Source organism: Leopardus geoffroyi, chromosome C1 (genome assembly GCF_018350155.1).
Source record: "Leopardus geoffroyi isolate Oge1 chromosome C1, O.geoffroyi_Oge1_pat1.0, whole genome shotgun sequence".
Classification (NCBI taxonomy): domain Eukaryota; kingdom Metazoa; phylum Chordata; class Mammalia; order Carnivora; family Felidae; genus Leopardus; species Leopardus geoffroyi.
Window position 1 is genome coordinate 191,449,238 of NC_059328.1, and position 23,429 is coordinate 191,472,666.

The 23,429-nt window shown below is 38.6% G+C and overlaps 1 protein-coding gene across 3 annotated transcripts in view; it reads left to right on the forward strand.

The window, feature by feature from the left end:
• The window catches only part of PARD3B (par-3 family cell polarity regulator beta), a 1,015,886-nt gene that overhangs the window by 817,090 nt on the left and 175,367 nt on the right, over positions 1-23,429 (forward strand). The gene's annotated exons all lie outside the window — the stretch shown is intronic.

Sequence of the window (23,429 nt, forward strand, 5' to 3'; positions counted from 1 at the left end):
GATGAAAATGAATCACGTGGGGAGCGTGTTAAAGATGTTTGAGTCCCATACCAGATTTACAGAATCAGAATCTTTGGAGTTAGAGCTCAGCCATCTGTATTTGATAGGTAAGCCCAATGTGATTCTTCAGCATTCTAAAGTCTGAGAACCACTAACTTGAAGGGACAGGATTTGGTTGGAGCATTAAACTATCCTTATCCTATGAGAAAGGATGTGCAGAGGTTGTTTGTTTTTTTTTTTTCCCCCAAGAGGACTGAATAAGCCAGTCTAAAAGTATTGTCATCTTTTCTTATGGGTCCTCTTTGAAGCATTCTACCTTACTGGCATATTTTTTTGGCAACAAAAGAAAAACACTCGCCAGTGCTCACTCACCCAAGAGAATATGGATTGTTTACCCCCAGTACCACCCACGCACACAAAACTTACAAAAATTTCATGAAGAAAATTTTGGAGGCATAAAAAAGCATTAAGAAAGCTAATATGATCATGCCTAATTCTACAACCACTATTAATAGTTTGTGATCTTTTTTCCTATGTATGTATTTTCTTTTAAACTTGATATCTATGCTGCATATATAACATCCCACTTTTTCCACAGCATTATATTGTGAGCATTTCCCCATGTCATTAATGTGTTGAAAATATGCCATTTTGATGACTCTCTAATAGTCTGTGAGAGCAATATACCATAACTTATTTATCTTCTATTGTCAAACATTTAGTCTGTTTCCATTTTTCTCTCTTCCAAATCATACTTTGATGAGCGTGCAGATACAAAAGTCCTTATAGATGACCTCTTAAATGATATAATTCCTGTTCAATTTCCTTGTAACTATTTTACCCAATGATTAATTTAATGTCAACTCTAAATTTTAGGATTATATTACCCCTCTTCACTCTCCTCATTATTTTTCTTATGATTTCCATATCTCATTTCAACATATCCACATATTTAATTCCTGATAAGGAATTGTTTTGGTGCTATATATGAATAGCCTATTCATAATTATAGCTATGAAAAGGTTAAAAAAAAAAAAGCCATAACAGGTGGACTCCAATTATAAGATTACATTGGAGGAATGCAGAATCCAGAACAGTGGTTCTCAGTTAAGGAGGGACACTGTTACTCCCAGCGAAACATTTGGCTGTATATGGAGACATTTTTGATTGTTACAGCTTCTAGGGAGGGAGGGGCATGATAAGGGGGTTGCTACAGCCAGGTGCTGGGTAGAGACCGGGAATGCAGCCAGACGTTCTACAATGCTCAAGGCAGCCCTGCTCCCTAACAATAAGTTATCTGACTCAAACTGTCAATCGTGTGTAGGCTGAAAACCCTGTTCTAACCTCTGGACTTTACAAGTAAGGGCACTCTCCTGGACATTAGAATTTCCTTGTCTCATGTTTTCCTGTGGCTAACACAGAGAAATGTACACCACATGACGTAACCATTGCTAGAAGGATTAGTAGCTATTTGAGGAATTGTACCCAAAGATTGCTAATGAGTATTTCCATCAATATAAACTTGCAAAACAAAGTTTTTCTTCAAAATTTATTTTTTAACTCTGGCCCGCTGAGCATTGGCATCAATGCTGGTGATCAGATTGTGAATGTCAAGAAGCTGCAAGGGTTGATAATGTATATTGAGGACACAATCGTCTGGAACAATGGACTGAATCAAACATAAAAAAAAAAACTTAATAGGAGTAAGTGTAAAGTCTCGATTTTAGGCCCCAAAACAAACTGTACAAACACATGTGGAAGGTTTGACTTAATACCAAATATATGAAAGAAATTGCCTGATGGTTTTAGTTGAGGGCAAGTTTAGCATGAGTCAACATGAGGATATGCCTGCCAAAAACTTAATCCAGTCCTAGGCTGCATTACTGGAAGTTCATGTGCAAAATGAAGGAAGAAACAATAATTCTTTTTCTACACTACTCACATCACACTTGGAATATCCCATTGCCTCTCTCACACACAGAATAACAGCAACTAAATCATATCTTTTGAAAAATGGTGAAGGACTGGGGAATACATAGCCTGCAGAGATAAGACTTAGTTGATTTCACAGGATCAAAGAACTTTCACATAAAAGAGGAATTAAATGTATTTTATAGCATCCATTCTATCCTCTCTTTCTCTCTGCTTATTCATCCATTCATTTATTTTCTTGAGGATACTAATGGATAATCATCATTTCAAGAGAGGTAGTCTTGAGCTTAATAGAAGGGAAAACATCCTAACAATTCGAGTGTCACATGAGACAGTAAGTTTGTTGACACTGAAAATGTCTAATAAGCTGATGATTACGATGAGAAAGGATTAGTGCATCAGGCAAGTATTGGACTATATCAGAGTTTTATAAACTTCAGTCATTGATATAGTACTTTCATTATCCTTTTTATATTCGTATATTCAAGTAGGTAAAATATATAGATGCAAAACTACGTAAGTTAATATATCTACATTAAGCCACATAGTGTCTGAAATCATATTGTGTATCATTAATGCTGCATTTGTCCTTCGGTGATTTCTATGGATTTTCCCAGATCATAGGGTCTGAAAAATAAATACGTAAATATATCCAAGTATAGAAACATTTGCTTTGAATTTCCTAGAGCAGCCTTTCTTGAGCTTGCCATAGCATTGGTTCAAGGCAGTGTTTGCACTATTCTTACCTGAGCGGATAAGCCCAAATTTCTTGCTCAAAGTTGTGTGTGAGGATTTTCTTAGTCTCGTATCTGACTTCCTGAGCTAAGAACGGGCCCTCTCCTGATACAAGTCAAACAGTCCATTGCAGTGAAGCCCTGTTTTACATAAACTCATCATTTTGTTCATGCTTCGGTGAGATTGGCCATAATAAAACGTAAGTTCAAAATACCGGTATCCGTTGCTGGAAGGATGAATCCAATATTATATCCAATGATTATTTCCCCTAGAATTTTTTAATCAAGCTAAATTAAAGTAACATTTTCCAAACATTCTGATTATATGGTGAGCCAAAAGCAAGAGATTGTCTTCACAAACCAGTAAACGTATTTTTGATGTTTAATTCTAAGACGTTAACTTATGTCTGTAACCTTCTCCAAAGTGTGAAATGAACCAGGCTCGTGGACCTACAAAGTACCTAACTACATGCGTGTTGCACTTGTATTGTTAATACCTTCTCAAAAGTCAGGTGGAGTTTGGTTAAGGAAAAATATGTCCCCCTCATTTATTTAGGATTATCGTACTGGGGGGAAAGTCTCCATTGACACCAAAAGGCTGTCTTCAATTAAAGTCCCATATTACTGACCCTGAAATGAAATTTCACTAAATGAAATCTCTTCCTGAAGGGGGGCACAGTTTAACAACATATGGGTTTGTGCTGTAAGATCTTCTCTTACTCTTATACCATGTCAGGGTTTCCTTTGCAAGGGAGCTCATTTACTGTGTTAATGAAACATTGTTTTTGCAGATCTTATTAGAATCTTAGCAGGATAAATGAGGAGATGAGGGGCAAAGAGGCAGCTCCCCCAGCTTCAGGGTTGAGAAGCATGAAAACATATGGCCCTTGTTTTCAACAACCGGCCTGAACGGAATGCCTAAGTGAGAGTGAAGCTAAGATTTAGGAAAGCTGATCAGTTTCAGCGGCTGAATTCAGGGCTCTTAGTTTTCTTTCCTTTAGGAAGCCTTCCAAGAGCTCCAGAGGCTTCTCTTTTGCCTTATCAACTGAGCTGCTTGTGGCCTATTCCCTTAGTTTAAATCAATACATGTGTTTTTGATATTTGGCAAACCAAGATTTAATTATGCAGCTGCAAGTTCCCCACATAAACGAAATTCATCTTAGAGAAATAAAAACATTCAGAAACCATTTATAGTTTCAGAATACAAGTGGGTGAAAATCTATTCCCAACCTCTCAGCATTTTATTTAATTATGGGAGATTTTTATGTTACTGGAAATTGAAATGAAAACCAGAATAAGGCTAGAGTTTATCCAATATTTGTTCATACTGAAAAGTGAGGATGCTTACTGTATTCTAAGAAGGACAAGGAAAGTATATTCTGAAATAATATTTTAGCTGTAGCCTGCATAAATGTGGCACTCCGAAATACATAGAGCGACAAATAGAATTGATAGGATTGTGTCATTATTGTATCCTAAAAAGAGTGCGTATTTTGTTAAAGAATCAGAGGGTTGTTTTCTTTAATTTGCCAAGAGACTCTCTATAATTAATTATTTACTGAACTTAAACTTTGGCACTATTTAAACTGTTGAAAACACCCATGTTTTGGCATGATTACATACAAATGATTAATTCAGCATGGTTTCACTCCTCACTGAATATCCCTGTCTTTTGCAGTAGAATTTGCTAGGTCCTGTGGTGTGGGCAAAATAAAATGTTGGAATGGTTCCCGGTCTTAATAGTCCCAATTTATTATTACCACTGAACCCTCGTCAGATCATGGACTGGATTAGATCCCAGTTTTTCAAAATGCCCCAATTTATGGCTCCCTTAGAATCCTGATAAAAATGTGTATTTGAATAAGGCTTTGGTTGGCTAAAAGAGATCCAGTTAATTACTTTTAGATTCTTATTAGATCATCACTGCATGGAAGTTAAGGAAAATATGACTAGATGGTGTTTCCCAGGACAAGGTCAGGGTCTCATTTTAGGCTGACAGAAAGAAGCTGTCAGATTTTTGTTTTTCATAGCACTAACCGTCATGGTGAATGAAAAGATATTTGCCATATCCCAGTAATTACTATTGATGCTTGTGTTAGGGTAAGAATTGCCTTTTTTCCTAGAATAAGAGTTAAAAGCAGAGGAGATGGGGCAGAGAGAGGGAAGACACCCCTACCACACCTCATTCAGAGTTCATCTTCCAAGATTTACCTTTTACTTTGAGGGGCGAAAGAGCGAGACACAGGGGAAAGGCAGGTGTCTTTAATCTCCGTACATTTATTTGCTCTTTGTAACATTTGTCTTCTCAGAATGCTTGTGGTCACCAGCAAAATTTGGCCCATTACTATATTCCAATAGATGAGATAGGAACACCTACATCCTGATGCCATGCCAGCATTTTTTATGAGCCAAAATCCTTTTATGGAATTAGAATCAATGTTAGAAGTGCTGTATTAGCAACTACTTGTCAGCTGAGCCGGATTAATACGTAAAATGAATCACTTGACTGGCATCCTTTCCAATAGTCATTTAGACAAACTTCTAAGATTAAAGTACACCAGCTCTTTTAAAAAGTGTTTTAAAAGGATACTCCTATATTCAAACACCCTGAAGTGACGTATTATATTATTGCATTCAATTGTGGTGCTGTTGAAATACATTCAGACAAGGAATTATACTAAACTACCCACAGTGATCTCATAGAAATGTTTAGAATGCCTAATCTGATAAACACTTGGGAAGAAGCTCTAAATTCTGTTGATCTGGATATTTGCCTTTAGTATACACATAAAAACATATTCAACATAATAAACAAACTTTGATACTTCACTGGATTTATGCCAATCAGAGATACAGATGTATTTGTTTCCGTGGAGGTTGTGTAGAGTGGAGGTGGAACTTGAGGAGAGAGAGCCTTTTTTTCTTTTATTTTTGAGGGTGAGGGAGACGGGGTGCAGAGAGAGAGGGAGAGAGAGAGAGAGAGAGAGAGAGAATCTCAAGCAGGCTCCCACCCCCCAGTGCAGAGTCTGAGGCAGGGCTCAATTCCATGACCTTGGGATCATAGATTCCATGAGCCTGGGATCATAGCGTGAGCAGAAATCAAGAGTGGGTACTCAACCGACTAAGTCACCCAGGAGTCCCAGGGGAGAGCATTTCCCGCAAAAGGTTTGTTGACTGTGACTGGGTGGAAGGCCATTGGGTGGCTAGGACTTAGGAATGAGGGTTAAGTTTCCATTGTATTAGTTGTTTTCATGGGGGCTTTGCATTACCCACTTTGAGGATGTATTCCTAAAGTCCCTCTTCTTATCATCATGAAATGAAATGAAAGTAATAATACTTGAAGACCTCGGTTTTATGCATGTTGTCTGAATAAAATCCTTTTCAACTGCTCAGTTTTGTTTTGTTTTGTTTTTCAAAGAAAAAAAATGAATGAATAAATAAAAGTTAAGTGAATCCAGAATATTTACTGTGGACCAGTCTGGTGCTGGACAGTATACAAGTAAAGTTAATTCTCTAAAAGTGCTCTGAAAAACGTGAACAAATTAAACTCATAAATCAAATAGCATTTTCCATAATTTCTAAGGTATCTCGTCTTTATTTCGTATTTGGACATATGCTATGTTGTATCCTGCTTTGGAAAGCATCCATGACAATACATCCGCTCTGGAGCCCAGGATTAGTCATTGTTCACGTAGGCTGGTAAATTGTGCAAGTAGAAAAGATACTCAACCTATTATCTTCCAGAATCTGCTTCCCCCTCCCCCCTCACATTCTTTAGGTAGATATCCTAAACTCGGCCTGTGATTTGCAAACACCAAACTTTAAAAATGCTTTTCCAGGGCATCTGGGTGGCTCAGTCGGTTAAGCATCTGACTTTGGTTCAGGTCATGATCTCACAGATCATGAGTTTGAGCCCTGCATCGGGCTCTGTGCTGACAACTCAGAGCCTGGAGCCTGCTTCGGATTCTGTGTCCGCCCCCCCCCCCCCCCCGCCCCACCTTCTCTCTCTGACCCTCCTCTGCTCATGCTTTCTCTCTTTCTCAAAAATAAAAAACATTAATATATATTAACATTAGTGTATATATGCTATTCCAAATTTCCTGGGAAGATTGTTTGCTTTGATTTGTTTGTTTGTTTGTTTGTTTGTTTATAACAAAGGTTTTCAACTGGCAGTGATTTTTTTCCCCCCAGGGGCATTTGATAATATCTAAAGTCATTTTTAGTTGTGCCCTAGCAGGGAGGTGCCACTGCAATCTGGTAGGTAGAAAACAAGGATGTTTCTCACCATCCTACAATACACAGGACAGTCCCCTACAATAAAGAATTATTCAGCCCCTAATGTCAGCTGTGCCCAAGTTGAGAAATCCTGTTTTAGATAAACAGATAATTAAACCCTGTTTTAGATAAACAGATAATTAAACCCTGTTTTAGATAAACAGATAATTAGATAACATGGATGTATAGATATAAATCCGCTATGGATACTTGGTATATCTGTGGTTGAGCCTGAGGATGTGTATTTTAAAACCATTTCTCAAGTGCTTGTTGTTTATAGCCATGTTGGAGACCAACTGGCCTAGGTGATAGCCCAGGGGAGGTATGTGGCCAAGTGGAAAGATTAGAAGACCCAGGACTGGGCCAACCTGGGTCAAAGTCCTGACTGAATGAACACACTCTCAAGCTACTTAACTACTTTAAGCCTCTGTGTTCTGATCTGTTAAATGAGAACTCTGTCTCTCAGACTTTTGTAAAAAGGAGTATTTACGAAGCAAGTACCCGGTTCACTGTAGGTGCTCAGGGTCAGCTCTGAGGATTCGAGACCCCAGATAATCCATTCAGTAATCTTTGGGGGCCCAGAGCACTCAGACACACCATCTGTGAAAGTAGCTGAATTGGATACTGCCATGATGAAGAAGGCCAACTTGAATTCAGACTTTGCCCAGCTGGGCCTCAGGCCAGATACTTCCATTCAAGAAGCTTCTCCTCATTTCTTATTGATCACTGGTTGGAAGTTGCTCCTCAAGCCTAGTAAGCTTGGCATGAGATAGCTGCACAGGAGCGAGAGAGTGCTGGCTGCAGCCGGGGCTTGGCAGCCATAGAAACAAATTCAGGGCAGAGGGGCACAAATAGCTCAAGTAGCTGCCGGCCCCTCCAAGTCCACAAGGCCTGTGACAAGAGAACACTTGTAACCGCAGTCATTAAATTTGCAAAATCCTCACATTTGCATTCCTGTTACATGTATTGCATTGAGGGGTGGGGCATAACTCTTGTCTGCTAATATTTAGCATCCAGTCTAGAGTGGAAGCAGAACAAATGTGTCCGTTGCTTCCCCGTCCACTCTCGCCCACCTGCCTGCCCTTGCTCTGTAATTTAATTACTTAATGACTTCACAGTGCATGTGAATTGACTTCGGATTGATGTCCAAAGGAATCTGACCCCTTTCCCAGGCTCAAACTCCTGCCTCATTCTGCTTTGTGCCCTTTGTTTGATTTTAGTATTGAGAATTAAAGAGGTTGAAGTGGTTTCGGCTATGGCACAAAAGTTTGCTTTTCCAAGAGGTCACTTGAAAAGAACATTTTTTTTTTTAATAACAGTAATAACAATTGGCTGTTTAGAAGAGAAACAGTAAGTATTCATGTTTTTTGGAGGAACTTAAACAAATAATATTTTGTGAAATCTTGGTATCTTGAAGCAGAGATTGTTAAATGTGACAGGATGGAGAAAGCGGATTCATAATAATAGCTTTGATCATTTCTCTCTCCAGAATTTTCAATGGCCCTCTATTGCCTACTACATACAGTCCAAACTCGTTGGCTGATATCTGACTATAGCCTAGCTTTCCAGTCATACTTTGTAGTCCTGGTCCAGATGGCCCACATACTCCACCACTCTAGAATGCTCACTCTTTTTGAGATGACCATAGCCCTTTCCCATCTCTGTGTCATTCCTAATATGGCTTCCCTGGTCCTTATTTGTCTACCCTCCCCCCACTGCCTCAGTTGGTCCAAATCAATGGAAAGTCGGTGAAACCTCACTTCTTCCATTACACCTTCCCAAACTACCTGGGTTGGAAGAAAAGTTTTCCACTAGATAACCTGGGTTAAGTAACTTATTTGCCAATCTTTAGTTTTGTTGACTGCAAAATGGCTGTATAACCATTGTAGCATCATAAGAGTGTTGTGAAGAATCAACAAGACACTGAAGCGAAGCATTCAGAGTAGTGCCAGGCACAGAGACATTCAATAAATGGTGAACCTGCCATTTTTCTCAGAGACGGTGTTTAGTTGAAAGAGAATGAGTATTAATATCAAACAGCAGTGGATTCAAAGTCTGATTCTTTTCTGTACTAGCTGTGTGACTGTGCATATTTTGTCAAACCTTTTGAACCTCAGCTTTCTCATTTGGAAAACTTTTTTTAAAAAGGGGAAATAATGTCTAGTTTCAGAGCGCCTGTGAAATTTACATATGACGAAATACTTAAAACATCTAGAGCAGTACTTGGCACATGGTAGACACCCATTGTTCTTATTGTTGTTCCTTTGCTGCACTGAATTGTAGATGTTTGTGATTACAAACATGCCCTCTCTCCCTTACTAGCTTGTAATTTCCTTGAGTCAAGGACCACGTCATAACCATTTTTCTATTTCTCCCGGCATCTAATAAATTATGTTTCACAGAGTAGGCACTCCATAAGCAATTGTTGAATAATGGATGAATGAATGAATGAGCTGTACTGATTTTAATTTTATTTTTCAAGTGAATAATTGCTAGAATGGAACCAACAGGCAGGATAGGCTAAATCAATGGCCAACAAAGCTATATAGTTAGAAAAATAAGACTTTCCCCTGAGCTATGAAATGGTGTCAAGGAGCATGAGGTCATTTGTAACTGGCAGTAGAACAGTGGAAATGGATCACTGAGGCATAGTGGCCAACCCATCAGGACTATCAACACCTGTTTCCACATCACTGAACCAGGTCCTGAGAGACAAGCGAGTAAGGGAAAGTGAATGAAATCCATCCATTCCACAAACAAATGAAAATGCTATGGACCTAGAGAGTTTGGGTTTTTTTTTTTATTGGGCTTCTGTCCCCATCCTCTTCCAGTGGCTTCAATTCAACCAGTCGAAAATATTTTTAAGTACCATTCATTTCAGCCTTCGGAAATAAAAGATTTGCCTTTCATTCATTCAAACACCAAGCTGGAGTGTGTAGATGAGAGACACTGTCCTTGGCTTATTCTCCATCAAAGGAGGATCTTTTCTGTGCTGCATGTGGAGCCGATTCAATCAGGATTCACGGTGCAGATTATATTTCAGGGGCAAGCATAAAAAACTGTAATGGAAATAGAGGTTCATGAAAAATGACAACAGCCATTTGTAATATACCAGATGCCATAGAGCTGCTCTCTCAGGGAGGCAGTGTTACTAAAATCCTAGTCCATAATTAGGAGTCCACATTGCCATTAAATTAGTGTCTTTATCTTACAAGATAATTCCTTATTATATACTCTCCTGCAATTTCGTGGGGTTTTTTTTTCCTTGTCTAGATCCTAACTCTCTTGAGGCATAGATTGCAACTTCTCCTTGTTTTATTTCCTACATCTCAGTAGAGAGAAGATATTTAGCGAAATCGTGAGTTGACTTAAAAGTGTAAAATAATATCAGGTTTATGGGGCGCCTGGGTGGCTCAGTCGGTTGGGCAACCGACTTCCACTCAGGACATGATCTCGAGGTCCGTGAGTTCGAGCCCCGCATCGGGCTCTGTGCTGACAGCTCAGAGCCTGGAGCCTGTTTCAGATTCTGTGTCTCCCTCTCTCTCTGACCTTCCCCCATTCATGCTCTGTCTCTCTCTGTCTCTAAAATGAATAAATGTTAAAAAAAAATTAAAAAAAATAATATCAGGTGTAAAATAACTTACTTATGTAATTTTAAAAATTGATAAACTCATAATAATCAGTGGGAAAATAATTAGTAAATATGTATTAAAATATCTTGCCTAAAATTCTTGCCTGCTTTTGAAAGTATAGTGCTCTGTTTAAAAATTACCCTGATTATAGGCACACCTGTGTGGCTCAGTCAGTTGAGTGTCTGACTCTTGATTTCAGCTCAGGTCATGACCACAGGGTCGTGGGATCAAGTCCTGCATTAGGTTCTACACTGAGCATGGAACCTGCTTAATATTTTCTCTCTCTCTCTCTCTCTGTCTTTCTCTCTCTCCCTCTGCCCCTCTCCCCTGCTTGTACTCTCTCTCTCTCTAAAAATAAAACAAAAAAATTTTAATTACACTGATAATAATAATAAGCACCAGATTTAAAAAGTAAAGAACAAAAGTGTAGATAAGGAGTTGCTTGGACAAATCATTTTTTTAAATAATAGTGAACTCTATTATTGACAGTATCAACAGCTAATTAAAAATTCTATTAGTGAAGATGTAAAAGATGGCACATTTCCAATTCAGATAGACACTAAGGACACAGACATAATTGATATTTGTTCAATAATCCTAAAATGTTTCACAGTCTCTAATAGAAGCTATGATGGCCAGAGAAAGTTTCAAGTGCTAAAAAACATAGATTCCAGGCACTTAAAAATATTTTCAGATCAAATAATATGTCTTTGCAAAAAAAAAAAAAAAAGTATGAGGTTTTAGCTGAATGAGCATCAAAGGATATTTTAGTGAATTGACTTTGTTTAAGAAAAAAAAAAATCACCGAATCAGGGAAACATATAGTGTAATTCGTATGTTTTTAATCTGGTTATAGTGGATGTAATAAGAAAGTCAAAAGAGGATAATTTACCACTTGGACTTTTAAACTTCAGAGCTGCATTTTGTAACACTCACATAAATGAATACGTATTTTTAAAAATTCTGCAATAACCATTAAATATTCCAGTTTGGAAAAACAAGATCCCAGTTTTAACAAGATGCTTCAGTAATATAGTTGGCTGCTTTTGACATCATTAAAGCCAAACTGAATATGTTCCTTTTTTGTACACAGCAGATTAAAAACTAGATGTAATTCTTCTAGTTTTTAACAGTTACTGTTTTTAGCAGTCACTGAGGAAGCCTAATTCTTTTCACCAGCAAACAAAAATTCTGTGCCAACAAAACTGACATTATGCTAAAATATTCCCTACCTCAAATATGTATACTACTTAAGATAAAAATGGGTGCTTAATATCAATGACCAATTTATTATCATCAAATGAAAAATATTCCGAGGAAATAAACACACTCTACTGGAGCTAGTCATGCAACCCTCATTGATCAATCCGAAATAACCTCCTGCAGATATCAATTACCGTGGTTCACACTACTGTCGCTTGCCTCTGCCCAAGTGCAAAGAAAAAAAAAAATTATGACATAATAAACCAATACGGAGTGTGAATCAAGATGGAAATTTAAGTTACCAAAGATATACTTAGAGATTCTGCTTCTTCGTGGGAGAGAGGAACACATTTTGTTAAAAATGTGCCAATTAAGAAGGGAAAATTGAGGAGAATCTCCAAATATCACAAAATAAAAATAAAACGTGTAGTATGTTTTTACAGCTTTCTGGAGCATTTGGAAACATATGAAACTACATAGACATGTTTATGATTCTATTTATGCATTTATTTTTACATTGCCTTTAATGGATGACATAGGAATTTTTCCATCTAAAGACAATTTCAGGCAGGGACTAGCTGCAAAGTGCTTCAGTTTTATTTTGTTACCTTGTGGCATCCGAGGGCATCTTTCTAGTATTAAGAGAACTTAGCTGATTGGAAGTTTTCCTGTTTGTGGGAATATCTGTAATTCTGTGACCATGCACATAGCTGTGTGTGTGTGTGTGTGTGTGTGTGTGTGTGTGTGTGTGTGTGTGTATCTGTCTGTCTTTGGGAGATTGATAATTACTTTCATAGGTAATTTGCATACAGGTTTGGTAACGCCTAGTACTACACTTCTCAGCCTCCTCTCCAGCATTTAATGACCATTCCTTGATTAATTGGAAAAGTAGCATTTTTCAAACGTAAGTGAATTATTGCACAATATCAGTTTGTATACTATTAAAAAGATGTTCATGAAGAGAATTGGGTACTTAGAGGAAGAGGGAGGTGTTGCAAAGAAGACATGAAAAATGGCAAGGTGTGGGGAGTGGGACACCCCATAGGAAGGCATCACCTCCTCTCCTGCACTTGATCCCTGAAATGCTGAAGCCCCAGGTCTGCAGGTGAGCAGCACACAAAGATGTAGGTTTGTTAATTTTCTTAAGTGAATCCAGCTGCTTGGCTCAGACAGTTAAGGCAACATGCTAATAAGGTTACTATCATGTAAACTATACCCCTTTATGGACCTTTGATGCATAATAGATTCTAAGGACTGAGATATGAATTTTTTAAAGAGATGAAGAGGGCATCTTTATCATCAGGAAATTTGCAATTTTTATAAGTAGCCCCAAACTGTACCTCCAACCCCACATGAACATCTAAGAAAGCATTCTTGGGGCTCCTGGGGAGCTCAGTCAGTTAAGTGTCTGACTTCAGTTCAGGTCATGATCTCACAGTTTGTAGGTTCAAGCCCGCCTTGGGCTCTGTGCTGACAGCTCACAGTCTGGAGCCTGCTTCAGATTCTGTGTCTCCCTGTCTTTCTACCCCTCCCCCACCCATTCTCTCTCTCTCTCTCTCTCTCTCTCTCAAAAATGAATAAACATTAACAAATTATTAAAAAATAAAATGCATTCTCTTGGACCAAGGCTTTCCAGCTAAGGAAACAAGTGAACCCCTAATTTCAGGGAGAACAGTTGAGAAGGCAAAGGAGAGGGCGCCAGGGCATGTCGTCTTTTTGAACAAGGCGGCCTATTCCTTCCCCCATTGATTGAGTGCATCTCTTTGCACCTCTTCTTCATAATCTTCCAACCTGATCCTCACATGCTGGACACTTTCTTAGATGACCATTCCAGCCCCCTTTACCTTCCAGTGAAGTACAGAAATGTGTTGAATGTGGTCTGTGTTTGACAGTCTCAGGTGCCATTCAGACAGGATGTAGGCTACGGGCCAGCCTTCTAGAGGGCCCTCACTTGAGGCCTTTATTGCATCCCATGTACTTCCTGTGCATTTGCAGATCTAACAAGCAGGTGTCTTTCTAACTGGCAGAACTTGTTTGGATAAACTACTGCTAATCCTTGCCATCTTGTATTCACTTTTTTTAAATTATTTTCTTCTTACTGATTTTTCACATTTCTCGTATGAAAGGTCACCTTTAGTTGGTCACTCCAGTTGAATAGCTCCCAATTTCAGTCTCTTTTAAAAGCATGTAAGAAAGATTTGTATTTTGATGAATTTTAATATTATTGATCATTTGGAGAACTAATATATTTTATGTCCCTGGATCTTTTTCCTTGAGCTACACCATTATGCCTTTGAACCTGAAGTTAAATTGAGATTATAAGAAATGTTTCCACTTAGAGGATTTGGGGTAGATACTTTTCTGCTATGATTCACTTTTGACTTTTTAATTATTTTTGCCCTGAACTCTTCAATAATTCAGCAAACATTAATTGAGCAGCTAGGCACTTAGGGGAAATAGCAAAATGAGTAAAACACAATCTAGTCTCTGCCCTCAACAAGTTCATGATTAACAGAGAGGAGAAAGACCAATACACAACTAATTATAATAAAGTTCAACTGTGATAAATACTGTAATGGGATATAAAAATGCTATATGACCGCAGAGAAGACAGCCGTGAAAAGAATAGTGTTACAGCTGGGATGGTAGAACAGAACTTCTTTATCATCCAATATTCCTAGACACTTGCAGTGAAATCATTAAAATCAATTATAAAAGTACAAGTTAACTGTGCAGCAAATCGAAGAGACTTTTGAAATTTTAAATTCTTAATCCCATCAATAATATATGATGTTTTTGCTGCTAACTAGAGAGGAATTTAAGACTCAGGAAAAAAATTTATTTAAAAGCTAAGGGATTTTCCAAGCAATCAGGGTACTTTTTGTTACAGTGGGGTTTTTTTTTTGTTTTTTTTTTTCCTCTAAAACTGACAAAGGAGACAGTTGAAATGTAGTTTAGGGCAAAACTTTCTGGGAAAATAACAGTTTAGTTAGGCAGATAACTTTGGGTCATAAATTTATATTACCGAAGGCCTATTCTGCAGAAGATTACAACATTTATTTAAATATTTTCACTATGAACTATAATAATTTTAGTAGTCTGGGAAGTTTTGCCCAAATATTTCTGTTGATGTGATATGTGGGCTACATACTGTTGATAAGGTCTACTATCTGTCTATCTATATGATAATATAGCACCATAATCAAAAAAGGTAGAGCAAACTAAACTTCTGTTACGGCTTTGAAAAAATGAAAGAAATCAAAATAGAGTGGGAAAAAGCTATTTTTCCTCTTTTGCCCCCTATATGGCCATGAGAATGACAGACTCAGGCTGCCTGAAAAAGCAAGTTCCATATTCCATACAGTTCCTTTACTCTTTAAACTTTTTCAGGTTAGTTATTATACCAAAACTTCATTAATCTGGACTCAACTAACCAGATTCTTTTATAATTCTTTTGAACACTCTACTCTTAACGGGAAAAAAAGGAGAGGAGAGAATCAGGAGAAAATAAGACACACTCCCCAGTTCCAGGCACTTGTAGGCACTCAGGAAATGTAGATTGAGCAGATCAGGTCAGTGGACAGGTAATATTTGGTAACTCCATTGTGACTCTTGTATCTTGAGTATTATAGGATAAATATTGGAGTTGAGAACAACAGTCCTAAAATGATGCCTGTTTCTCAGTCTTCTAAACAAAATTCTGCTTAGGGAATTCATTTAGAGCAAATTAAAGGATTAGTATATTTTATTTTATTTCTAATGTTTGTTTATTTTGAGAGAGAGAGAGAGAGAGAGAGAGAGGGAGAGAGCATGTGCATGAATGGGGAAGGGGCAGAGAGAGAGAGAGAGAGAATCCCAGGCAGGGTCCGCACTGTCAGCACTGAGCAGAAATCAAGAATCAGTCATTTAACCAACTGAGCCACCCATACACTCCAGGATCAGTATATTTTGTAAAGATTTTCGACCAACAGATTCAAACTAAAAAGCTTTGCTCTCAATCATGCTGACAATTCAAGTAACCACAACACCCCCTGTTCCCTGAGCATTCTGGCCAATCTAGGTTAAATAGCATCTATTCAAAGTATCTACTCTAGGTAGGATTCCAAGTGGATCTGTGAAGGAGCCGGCAGAACTGATAAGTGCTGTTCAGTGCTGCTAGCTGTGTGTGTACATGAAGACCGCCAAGGGATCTGTCCTCTCTGCTGCCTCCCTTCACCTTTGTCAGCTGATTGTTATTAGTATATTACAGTTAGTTATTAGTAGAGTTATTAGATTGTTATTGGTAGATTGCAGTTAACGATGGTTTTTTATGTGCCAATCACACTCTTCTGACAACTTTAGTGGTATTAAGTCAGTTAGCCTTCTCTTAGAAGTAGGTTCTCATTTTACAAGTGGCAGAGAGGTTACCGTATTTGCCCGTGGTCTCAAAATGAAAAAGTGGCGGAACTTGGTTTCAAGCCAGGCCGTCTGGCCCCTGACGCCATCCTACCTATTTCTGAAAGCCCAGAATGTTAGCATATCCATCAACAGCTGCTGGTCTACTCTGAAAAAGGCCTCGCTTCAGTGAAACTGTTCGGGTGAAGATGCCACCTCCCATGAAGATCTTAAGACAGAAATATAAATGTAAATTTCACTCATTAAAACCGTAATTAATTTATTGGAAGTGAATTGTTATTATTTCAGGGACGAATGCATATTGGAATATGCTGATTATTTTAATGAACCACGAGCCTCTTCTGGGATACTTCGCCTGTATTATTAGCCAGCAGGTCACTGTAGATTTTCTAAGAGGGGAAATAAGAGATTGCTGCTCATTTTCAAGTTTTGCTTTATTAAAAATGCAAAAGAAAGTGTGCGCTGTATAATGTCTTTTGGGGAGATGATAAGAAGATATCTTTGTTCAGGAAAGGCCGTAAATCATCTGTTTTAAATCCACATTTCTCCTTCTGGCCAGTCATTTCTTGGGTTACAGATATCCGCTGCCAGGACCCGGGTGTGTGTGTGTGTGTGTGTGTGTGTGTGTGTGTGTGTGTGTGTGTGTTGTACCTACAGCAGTGTCTCCAATGTCATTGTTATGTTTGACATTGGGAGCCACTCATTTAGGTCTATTCCACGGGATACATATTCTTAATCTTTTCATGACACATGGTATAAAGGCTTGCAGAATTTGGTTTGCTTATTCTCTTCATGAGCTATAGGGTATGAGGTTGGTTTCACTGCTTATATTTCTATATTGCAGAGACGATTAACACTATCACACCATGCCTGGCTCTGAAAGAAAGCAGGCCATTCCTAAATACATTTTTTTTCAGGTAGAATCATAAACTCTATTCTTTCATAGCCTGTATTAATTCCCCATTGCTACTGTAACAAATTATCACAAACTTAGTGGCTTACAACATATCTTTATCCTCTTGTAGTTTTGGAGGCTGCAGTTCTGAAATCAGTGTTATTGGGATACAGTCAAGGTGTAGGCCAAGCTGATTCCTTCTGCAGGCTCTAGGGGAGAATCCATTTGCTTGCCTTTTATTTAGCTACCTACAATCCTGGCTGACTGATGGCTCCTTCCACCATCTTCAAAGTACATCTCCCCAACCTCTGTGTCCATTGTCACATTGTCACATGGTCTTCTCTCCCAGACCTTACTTCCCTCATCACATTATTGCGTGCCTACTATGTGCCAAGCACTGTGCTGGATGTATCGATAGACAAGGCACGTAAGGTCCCCACACCTGTGAAGCTTATATTGTTGTAAATAGATAAATGAAGACAGTAAAGTCAGGTAGTGATAAAACTGTAAAGAAATTAAAATAGAACCATGGAGAGTTGGCATGGGGAAGGGTGTCTGAGATGCTGAGATGCACAGCACAGTGAAGAGCCAGCCACAGGAACACCTGCAGGCAGAGGAGTTCAGGCACAAAGAGCAGCCAATGCTAACCAAGCCTGAGGCAAATGAAGCCATGGGACTGGATGGAGTTTGATAACTAACGCTATGAATGGCATAAACCAAAGTTGTGGAAGACTTGTGTCTGATGAGACAACCTCCTGGGTCCTAGGAAGGAGATTGGGTTTTATCTAAGCATAAAAGGAACACATGGAAGGTGTTTTAAACAGAAAAGCAGCCTAACTTATATTCTTTAAGAGATGGTCCAGGCTGCTGTTTAAGGAATGGATTCTCCCTGTAGGGAGGTATCTAGCCACACCATTCCTCCCTTTTAAATTTTAATTCTTTCCCAATACTAGCAGGAGCCTGAATAAAGATCCACATCTCAGGTAGTCATTGAGGGAACTGAAGGATGTTTCCCCATACCTTAAAACTCAGACCACTGCAGTACCCTGCTAACCACACTAAGAAATGCCAATTCTGGGATGACTGGGTGGCTCAGTCCGTTAAGCATCTGCCTCTTGATGGGCTCAGGTCATGATCTTGCGGTTGATGGGATTGAGCGTCACATCGGGTTGTGCACTGACAGCACGAAGCCTGCTTGGGATTCTCTCTCTCTCCTTCTCTCTCTCTGCCCCTCCCCCCCCCAAAAAAATAAATACACTTTAAAAAAAAGAAGAAATGCCAATCCCTGACTTCTCCCCAACACTTTATAGACACTTTGGCAGCTTATGGTTCTGATAAAAGGTAAACCAAGCCTCTTTACAAGGGTAAGAGATTTTCTCTATTAATTATAGATAAAACCTGCAACAAAGGATGGCCCAAGAAAGAAGGAGGCAGTCAAGAGTAGAATGCAGTAGTCAGAGCTGAGAATGAACCCTCAGAAGAATATGCCGGGCATAATGTCTGTTGGTCTCTGTGGAGGGACAGATGAGGACACATCAGACCTTAGACTCCCATGTACAAGTACCCATTGCCTGTCATATCAAATAAAAATCCCTCACTATAATTCTCAAGACCACATGCATGTGGCATATGTTTCTTTAAAAAGCCTCCCTCAAGGCTCCACATACCTAGGTTGGAACCCGTGATTATGGTTGAACACTTCTGCTCAATACCCTGGAGAAGAAAGGGGGTCATTCCTAGTAGCTGTCTAGTTACCTAATTGCCCAAGACTCTTTGAAAGAATCACCATAGACACCCATGCCACCTAGATGAGCTTGTTGGACCTTCTTCAATGGCTGTGTGGTGGTGATCATCTCAGATGGCTTGTTGGCTTCTTCTGTGCTTCACAGGCACATGGTGGAGGATCGATGACAAGGATGCTCCTGGCATCAGTTCATCTCAGGCCTGTCCCTTCTATAAGTGGGAGGGAGGAGCTCTTAGTCTGCAGACCTGATTCGTCCTTCCACCTGACCCTTAAATATCCCCTGGCCTTTTCATGTACCTAGCACAGTTCTTAGTACATAGTGACTACTCAGTGAATGTTGGAACCAAAGAAACCAAACGGACTGACAGGCCCCATTTTTTTTTTTTTGACATGTATCTGGACTTTTGATAATATTCTATAGTTTCTCTAGGACAAAGACATCATAAAAAGCCAAAAATGACAATCCTAAAAACACTGCAGAAAATGCAAGAGTTGAATGAAATATTTTTACTAACCTCTTTAAAATATCCTGTACAAATAGGATAAGAGGGAAAGGACTGTGTTTTCTACTTCTTTTTAAATTCTCCATCATGCAGGGAACATGACTTTTCAGAGTAAGAGTGCCCTTCACATATTGGCTGGATGGAGACAGTAGGTATAAAGTGTGTGTTTATCCTTGTATGAGGTACAACCATGGTTCCATAGCTAAAATGGCTTTCCCAGGCCCTGTGGAGGTCAGTAGTACTTCTAGAGCTCTTCATAAGCCCAGAGTTCTTTTAAACATGCTATTCAATGTGGGAGTGGACGTTCACAGCCTTGAGGAATCTGGCACTTATGGCTAAGAAAACAAAGGAAATAGAGCAGCCTTTGCCTTGTGAATGTCCACATGTTCCCCATGTTTCAGCACATTTTCATTGTGAGCAAGCTTGCAGAGGCAGAGATCAAAGACACGTCCAGGGGAGCACTGGCCAGGTGTGAAATTCCAGGTGACAAAATGGAAGGAAAAGAAGAGTTTGAAGGGAAAGGAAAGGAAATGTAGCTTATTTCCTTTTATTCTCTGTATTTTTCCTGTTTCCTCTCCAGGAAGTTTGCGTAGACTTAACCCCAAGCAGTCAACGTTTGGGATTTAGCCTCATTCATTTCCATATGATGACAACCACCACCATGTCAAAGGCCAGTCATTTATTTTTGCAGATATCACCCCTGGCAGTCCCTAGGATTAGCAACATATTCCTGATCGTTGTAATACAGAAAACCTACTTTCCCTTCTGCTTCTCGCAGTGCTGCAAACAGGGGACACATACCAACAGGGAATATAAAAAATAAATCAGGCTGGGTTTTTTTAGCTATATACACATGTCGGTAACAATAAGAATAAAGAGTAAGAATGAAGTACATCAACAAGTTACAAACTTTTTCCAACCAGCAGAGCTCTCTCAAGGGCAGATGCGTTCTTCAGTGTGAGTTTGGCCAACAATCTAGAGGATCTCTTAATGTCTTCACTGCATAGGGAGGCCTTTTGTAGGGACACTGTCTAGAATTGCTCTAAGGAAACCATTATCAGAGAAGATAGTAAGCACTGTGTCATTTGTCCCCCTCCCCCCCAACCCCTCTTTAGGGCTAATTTCCCAATGAAAGCTAAGTATGTTTACTAAGCATTTCTGAGAAATTTGTTCACATTACGAGAATATAAATTACAGGAACTCAGTACATTAGCAATAGAGAAAGTTTAATGGGTTTGGGAAAGGTATAAATTTAGGGAAAATGTAAATTGCAATGATAGGAGAGTCTTCACTGAAAAGGCAAGTCTCTTGAAATGGTAGTATTTAGTAGCAGTGGGAAGGTACTAAAGAATCTTGCCACTTTGACATTGTAAAAAATGTCCCTTATAAGTAGGAATTGAAAATGACCACCAGGATTTTAGAATATGAAATATTCAATGTCAAATAGATAAAAAGCCATCTGATATGGGAAATTTGGTTGGTTCTGGGCCATGTACGATATGGAAGTCTTTCCTCTGGTCATCCCACCTGGGCAAAGAACCAGTTAACCTCTCAGGGACCTCCAGGATTAGAATGTTCTAAGACCACACATAAGTCTCATAGGCTACCCAAACTTCATTGCCTTCACCTGCTCTAATGAGCATTAGTATGACCTTTGCCTCATGATATTTGGCAAGCCTAGACACAAATTCACATATGATATTCAGGCACAATATCCACAAGGAATAGCCTAATTTGATTCTGCGAACTGTGAAGGACTCAGTGTGGTGTGTGTGTGCACACAAAGAGAAAAATGTGAAGAAAAAGCCTACCTAAAAGATTCAATTAACAGCATTAAAGAATTTGCATGTCAGTATTGCAGAGTATACAATTCATTATACATAAATGTATTTATTCATTTCAAGAGAAATGATCAATTGTTTCATCAACCTAGCTCCCTTACCACATCAGGTCTGGTTTAGGCTGACAAGAAAAATGGACAGGACAAAAGAAGGTCATCGAGAAAATGTTACAGATGCGCAGGCAGGGATGAGAAAACCGTGAAAAATATTAATGCAGTTAAAACAGCTTTGTTGAAAAGATGAAATATTGATCACAAGGACTGTATGTAACTCTGTATTGGCTGGTGAGAAAAATAATAGTAATAATAGCAGCAATAATAAGCTGTAATTGGTCTTGGCCAGGTACACTTGCAGCTTTGAAACCGCACTCAGAAGGAAAAGCTGAAGAAACTGGGTCTGGTCACTGGAACAAAGGATAATTGTAGTGACCTAATTGCAGCTTCTATTATAAGAGCAGGAGTGATAGCAGGACAAATTATCTCCACTGTCAAAAAAGAAAGCTGTACAGCAGGTAGTTTATAATCTCTTTTAACGGTACTAGTTCTTTTACCCCATAGCTCTCCCCTGAAAAACCTTTTCTGACCTCAACGACTGTCACCACTATAGGTAGCAAACCTCCTCTTCTGCTGTCTATTCATCTCTGTCTCTGTTGTTTGGGTTCACACGGTAGGAACAAAGAGCATGTCAGTGCCTACATCTTCCCAGAACTGGGCAAGCCAGTCAGAACTCTACTGTTGATGCATTCTGCACGAGACAAACCCATCAGGAAATAATATGCAAGAGTAACAATAGTTAATAAAGCTTTTGAGGGTACAGTACAAAGTATGAAAGACTGATCAATAATGTGGAATCATGAACAGAAAATGACAGCTTGCCAAAAATATATGCAACTTACATCACAGATAAAGTGCTAATATCACTACTACGCAAAGGTCTTCGAAAAATCGAGGGGAAAATTGACAATCTGATGGGAAAATCAGCAAGAGATACGGACAGCTCACAGAAGAGGAAATGAAAATGGCCCTTAAACATATGAAAAGATACTCAGCATCACATAATAAGAGACAGGCTAATTAAAACTATCGCTTCTCACCTACGCTTATCAAATATCCCAGAGTCCAGCAGCACATTCTGTTGGTGACATGGTAGAGGAAGACACCCTCCTACGTTGCAAGTGGCAATGCAAAGAGATCAAGCATGGAAGGAGATTTGTCATCATCTGGAAGTATTATATGTGAGTTTCTCCGTGGGCCGGCGATCCTGCTTCTGTGAATTCATCCTAAAGTGGCAATAGCAAAAATATGGACTTAACTTTTGCATGAGATTTGTCATTATGGCATTATTTCTAACAGTGGAAGATTGAAAAGAGCCAAATATTCAAAAATATGGGACCCATTAGAGAAACAGAAGTATGTCCACACAGTAGACTATTATGAAACTTCTTTGTTGTCGTTGTTTTTTAATGAGAAAGATCTCTGTTCACTAATAATGGAGATGTCTTCTGAATTGCTATGGGAAAAAGCAAAATGTAGAGGAAAATGTATCCTACTTCTTGTGCGAAAAAGAAGGAATATAGATATATAACCCTGCTTGCTTTCATTTGAAAAATTAAGTATAGTTACGTTACTTAGGATAGAGAGGACTCTTGAAAGCCACGTAATTGTATGTTGTATATAGTTGAATTTAGAAATGTAAATGTTTTATGTATTTAACAAATGAAATTAAATCAAAAGAAAAAAAAAGGCAATGCCTAAAAACTAAAAACAAACCAGAACAACCTAACTATGAAACAAATTGGCTGCATAATGACTCAGAAAAAAAGAAAGGAATGATAGAATACAGCATTTTTATTCTACATAATCAGTGGGATATGTTCTAACAAGAAATAGTGAACATCTTGAACTTCATTCAATGGTATTTTAGTAATACTGGCATTATTTTAAGACTGTATGTACTTTAAATTAGGGATATGATAACACAAATAATTTTGTCAGTAGTATTAAGAATCAAGATTTTTCATTTATAGGAAATAAACAAATATAAACTTTTTAAAAGTTAAGTAAGGATTCCGTAATGTTAAATTTGAATTGGAAAGAGCAGTATGAACTTGAATTTTTTTTTTTTTTTGAAAAGACATATCTCCTAGCTCTGCCCATGGAAAAAGCACAGAAGCAGTATTCCATTGTAGATATAAAACCACATCTTCTTTATCCATTCATCAGTCAATGGGCATTTGGGCTCTTTCCATAATTTGGCTATTGTTGATAGTGCTGCT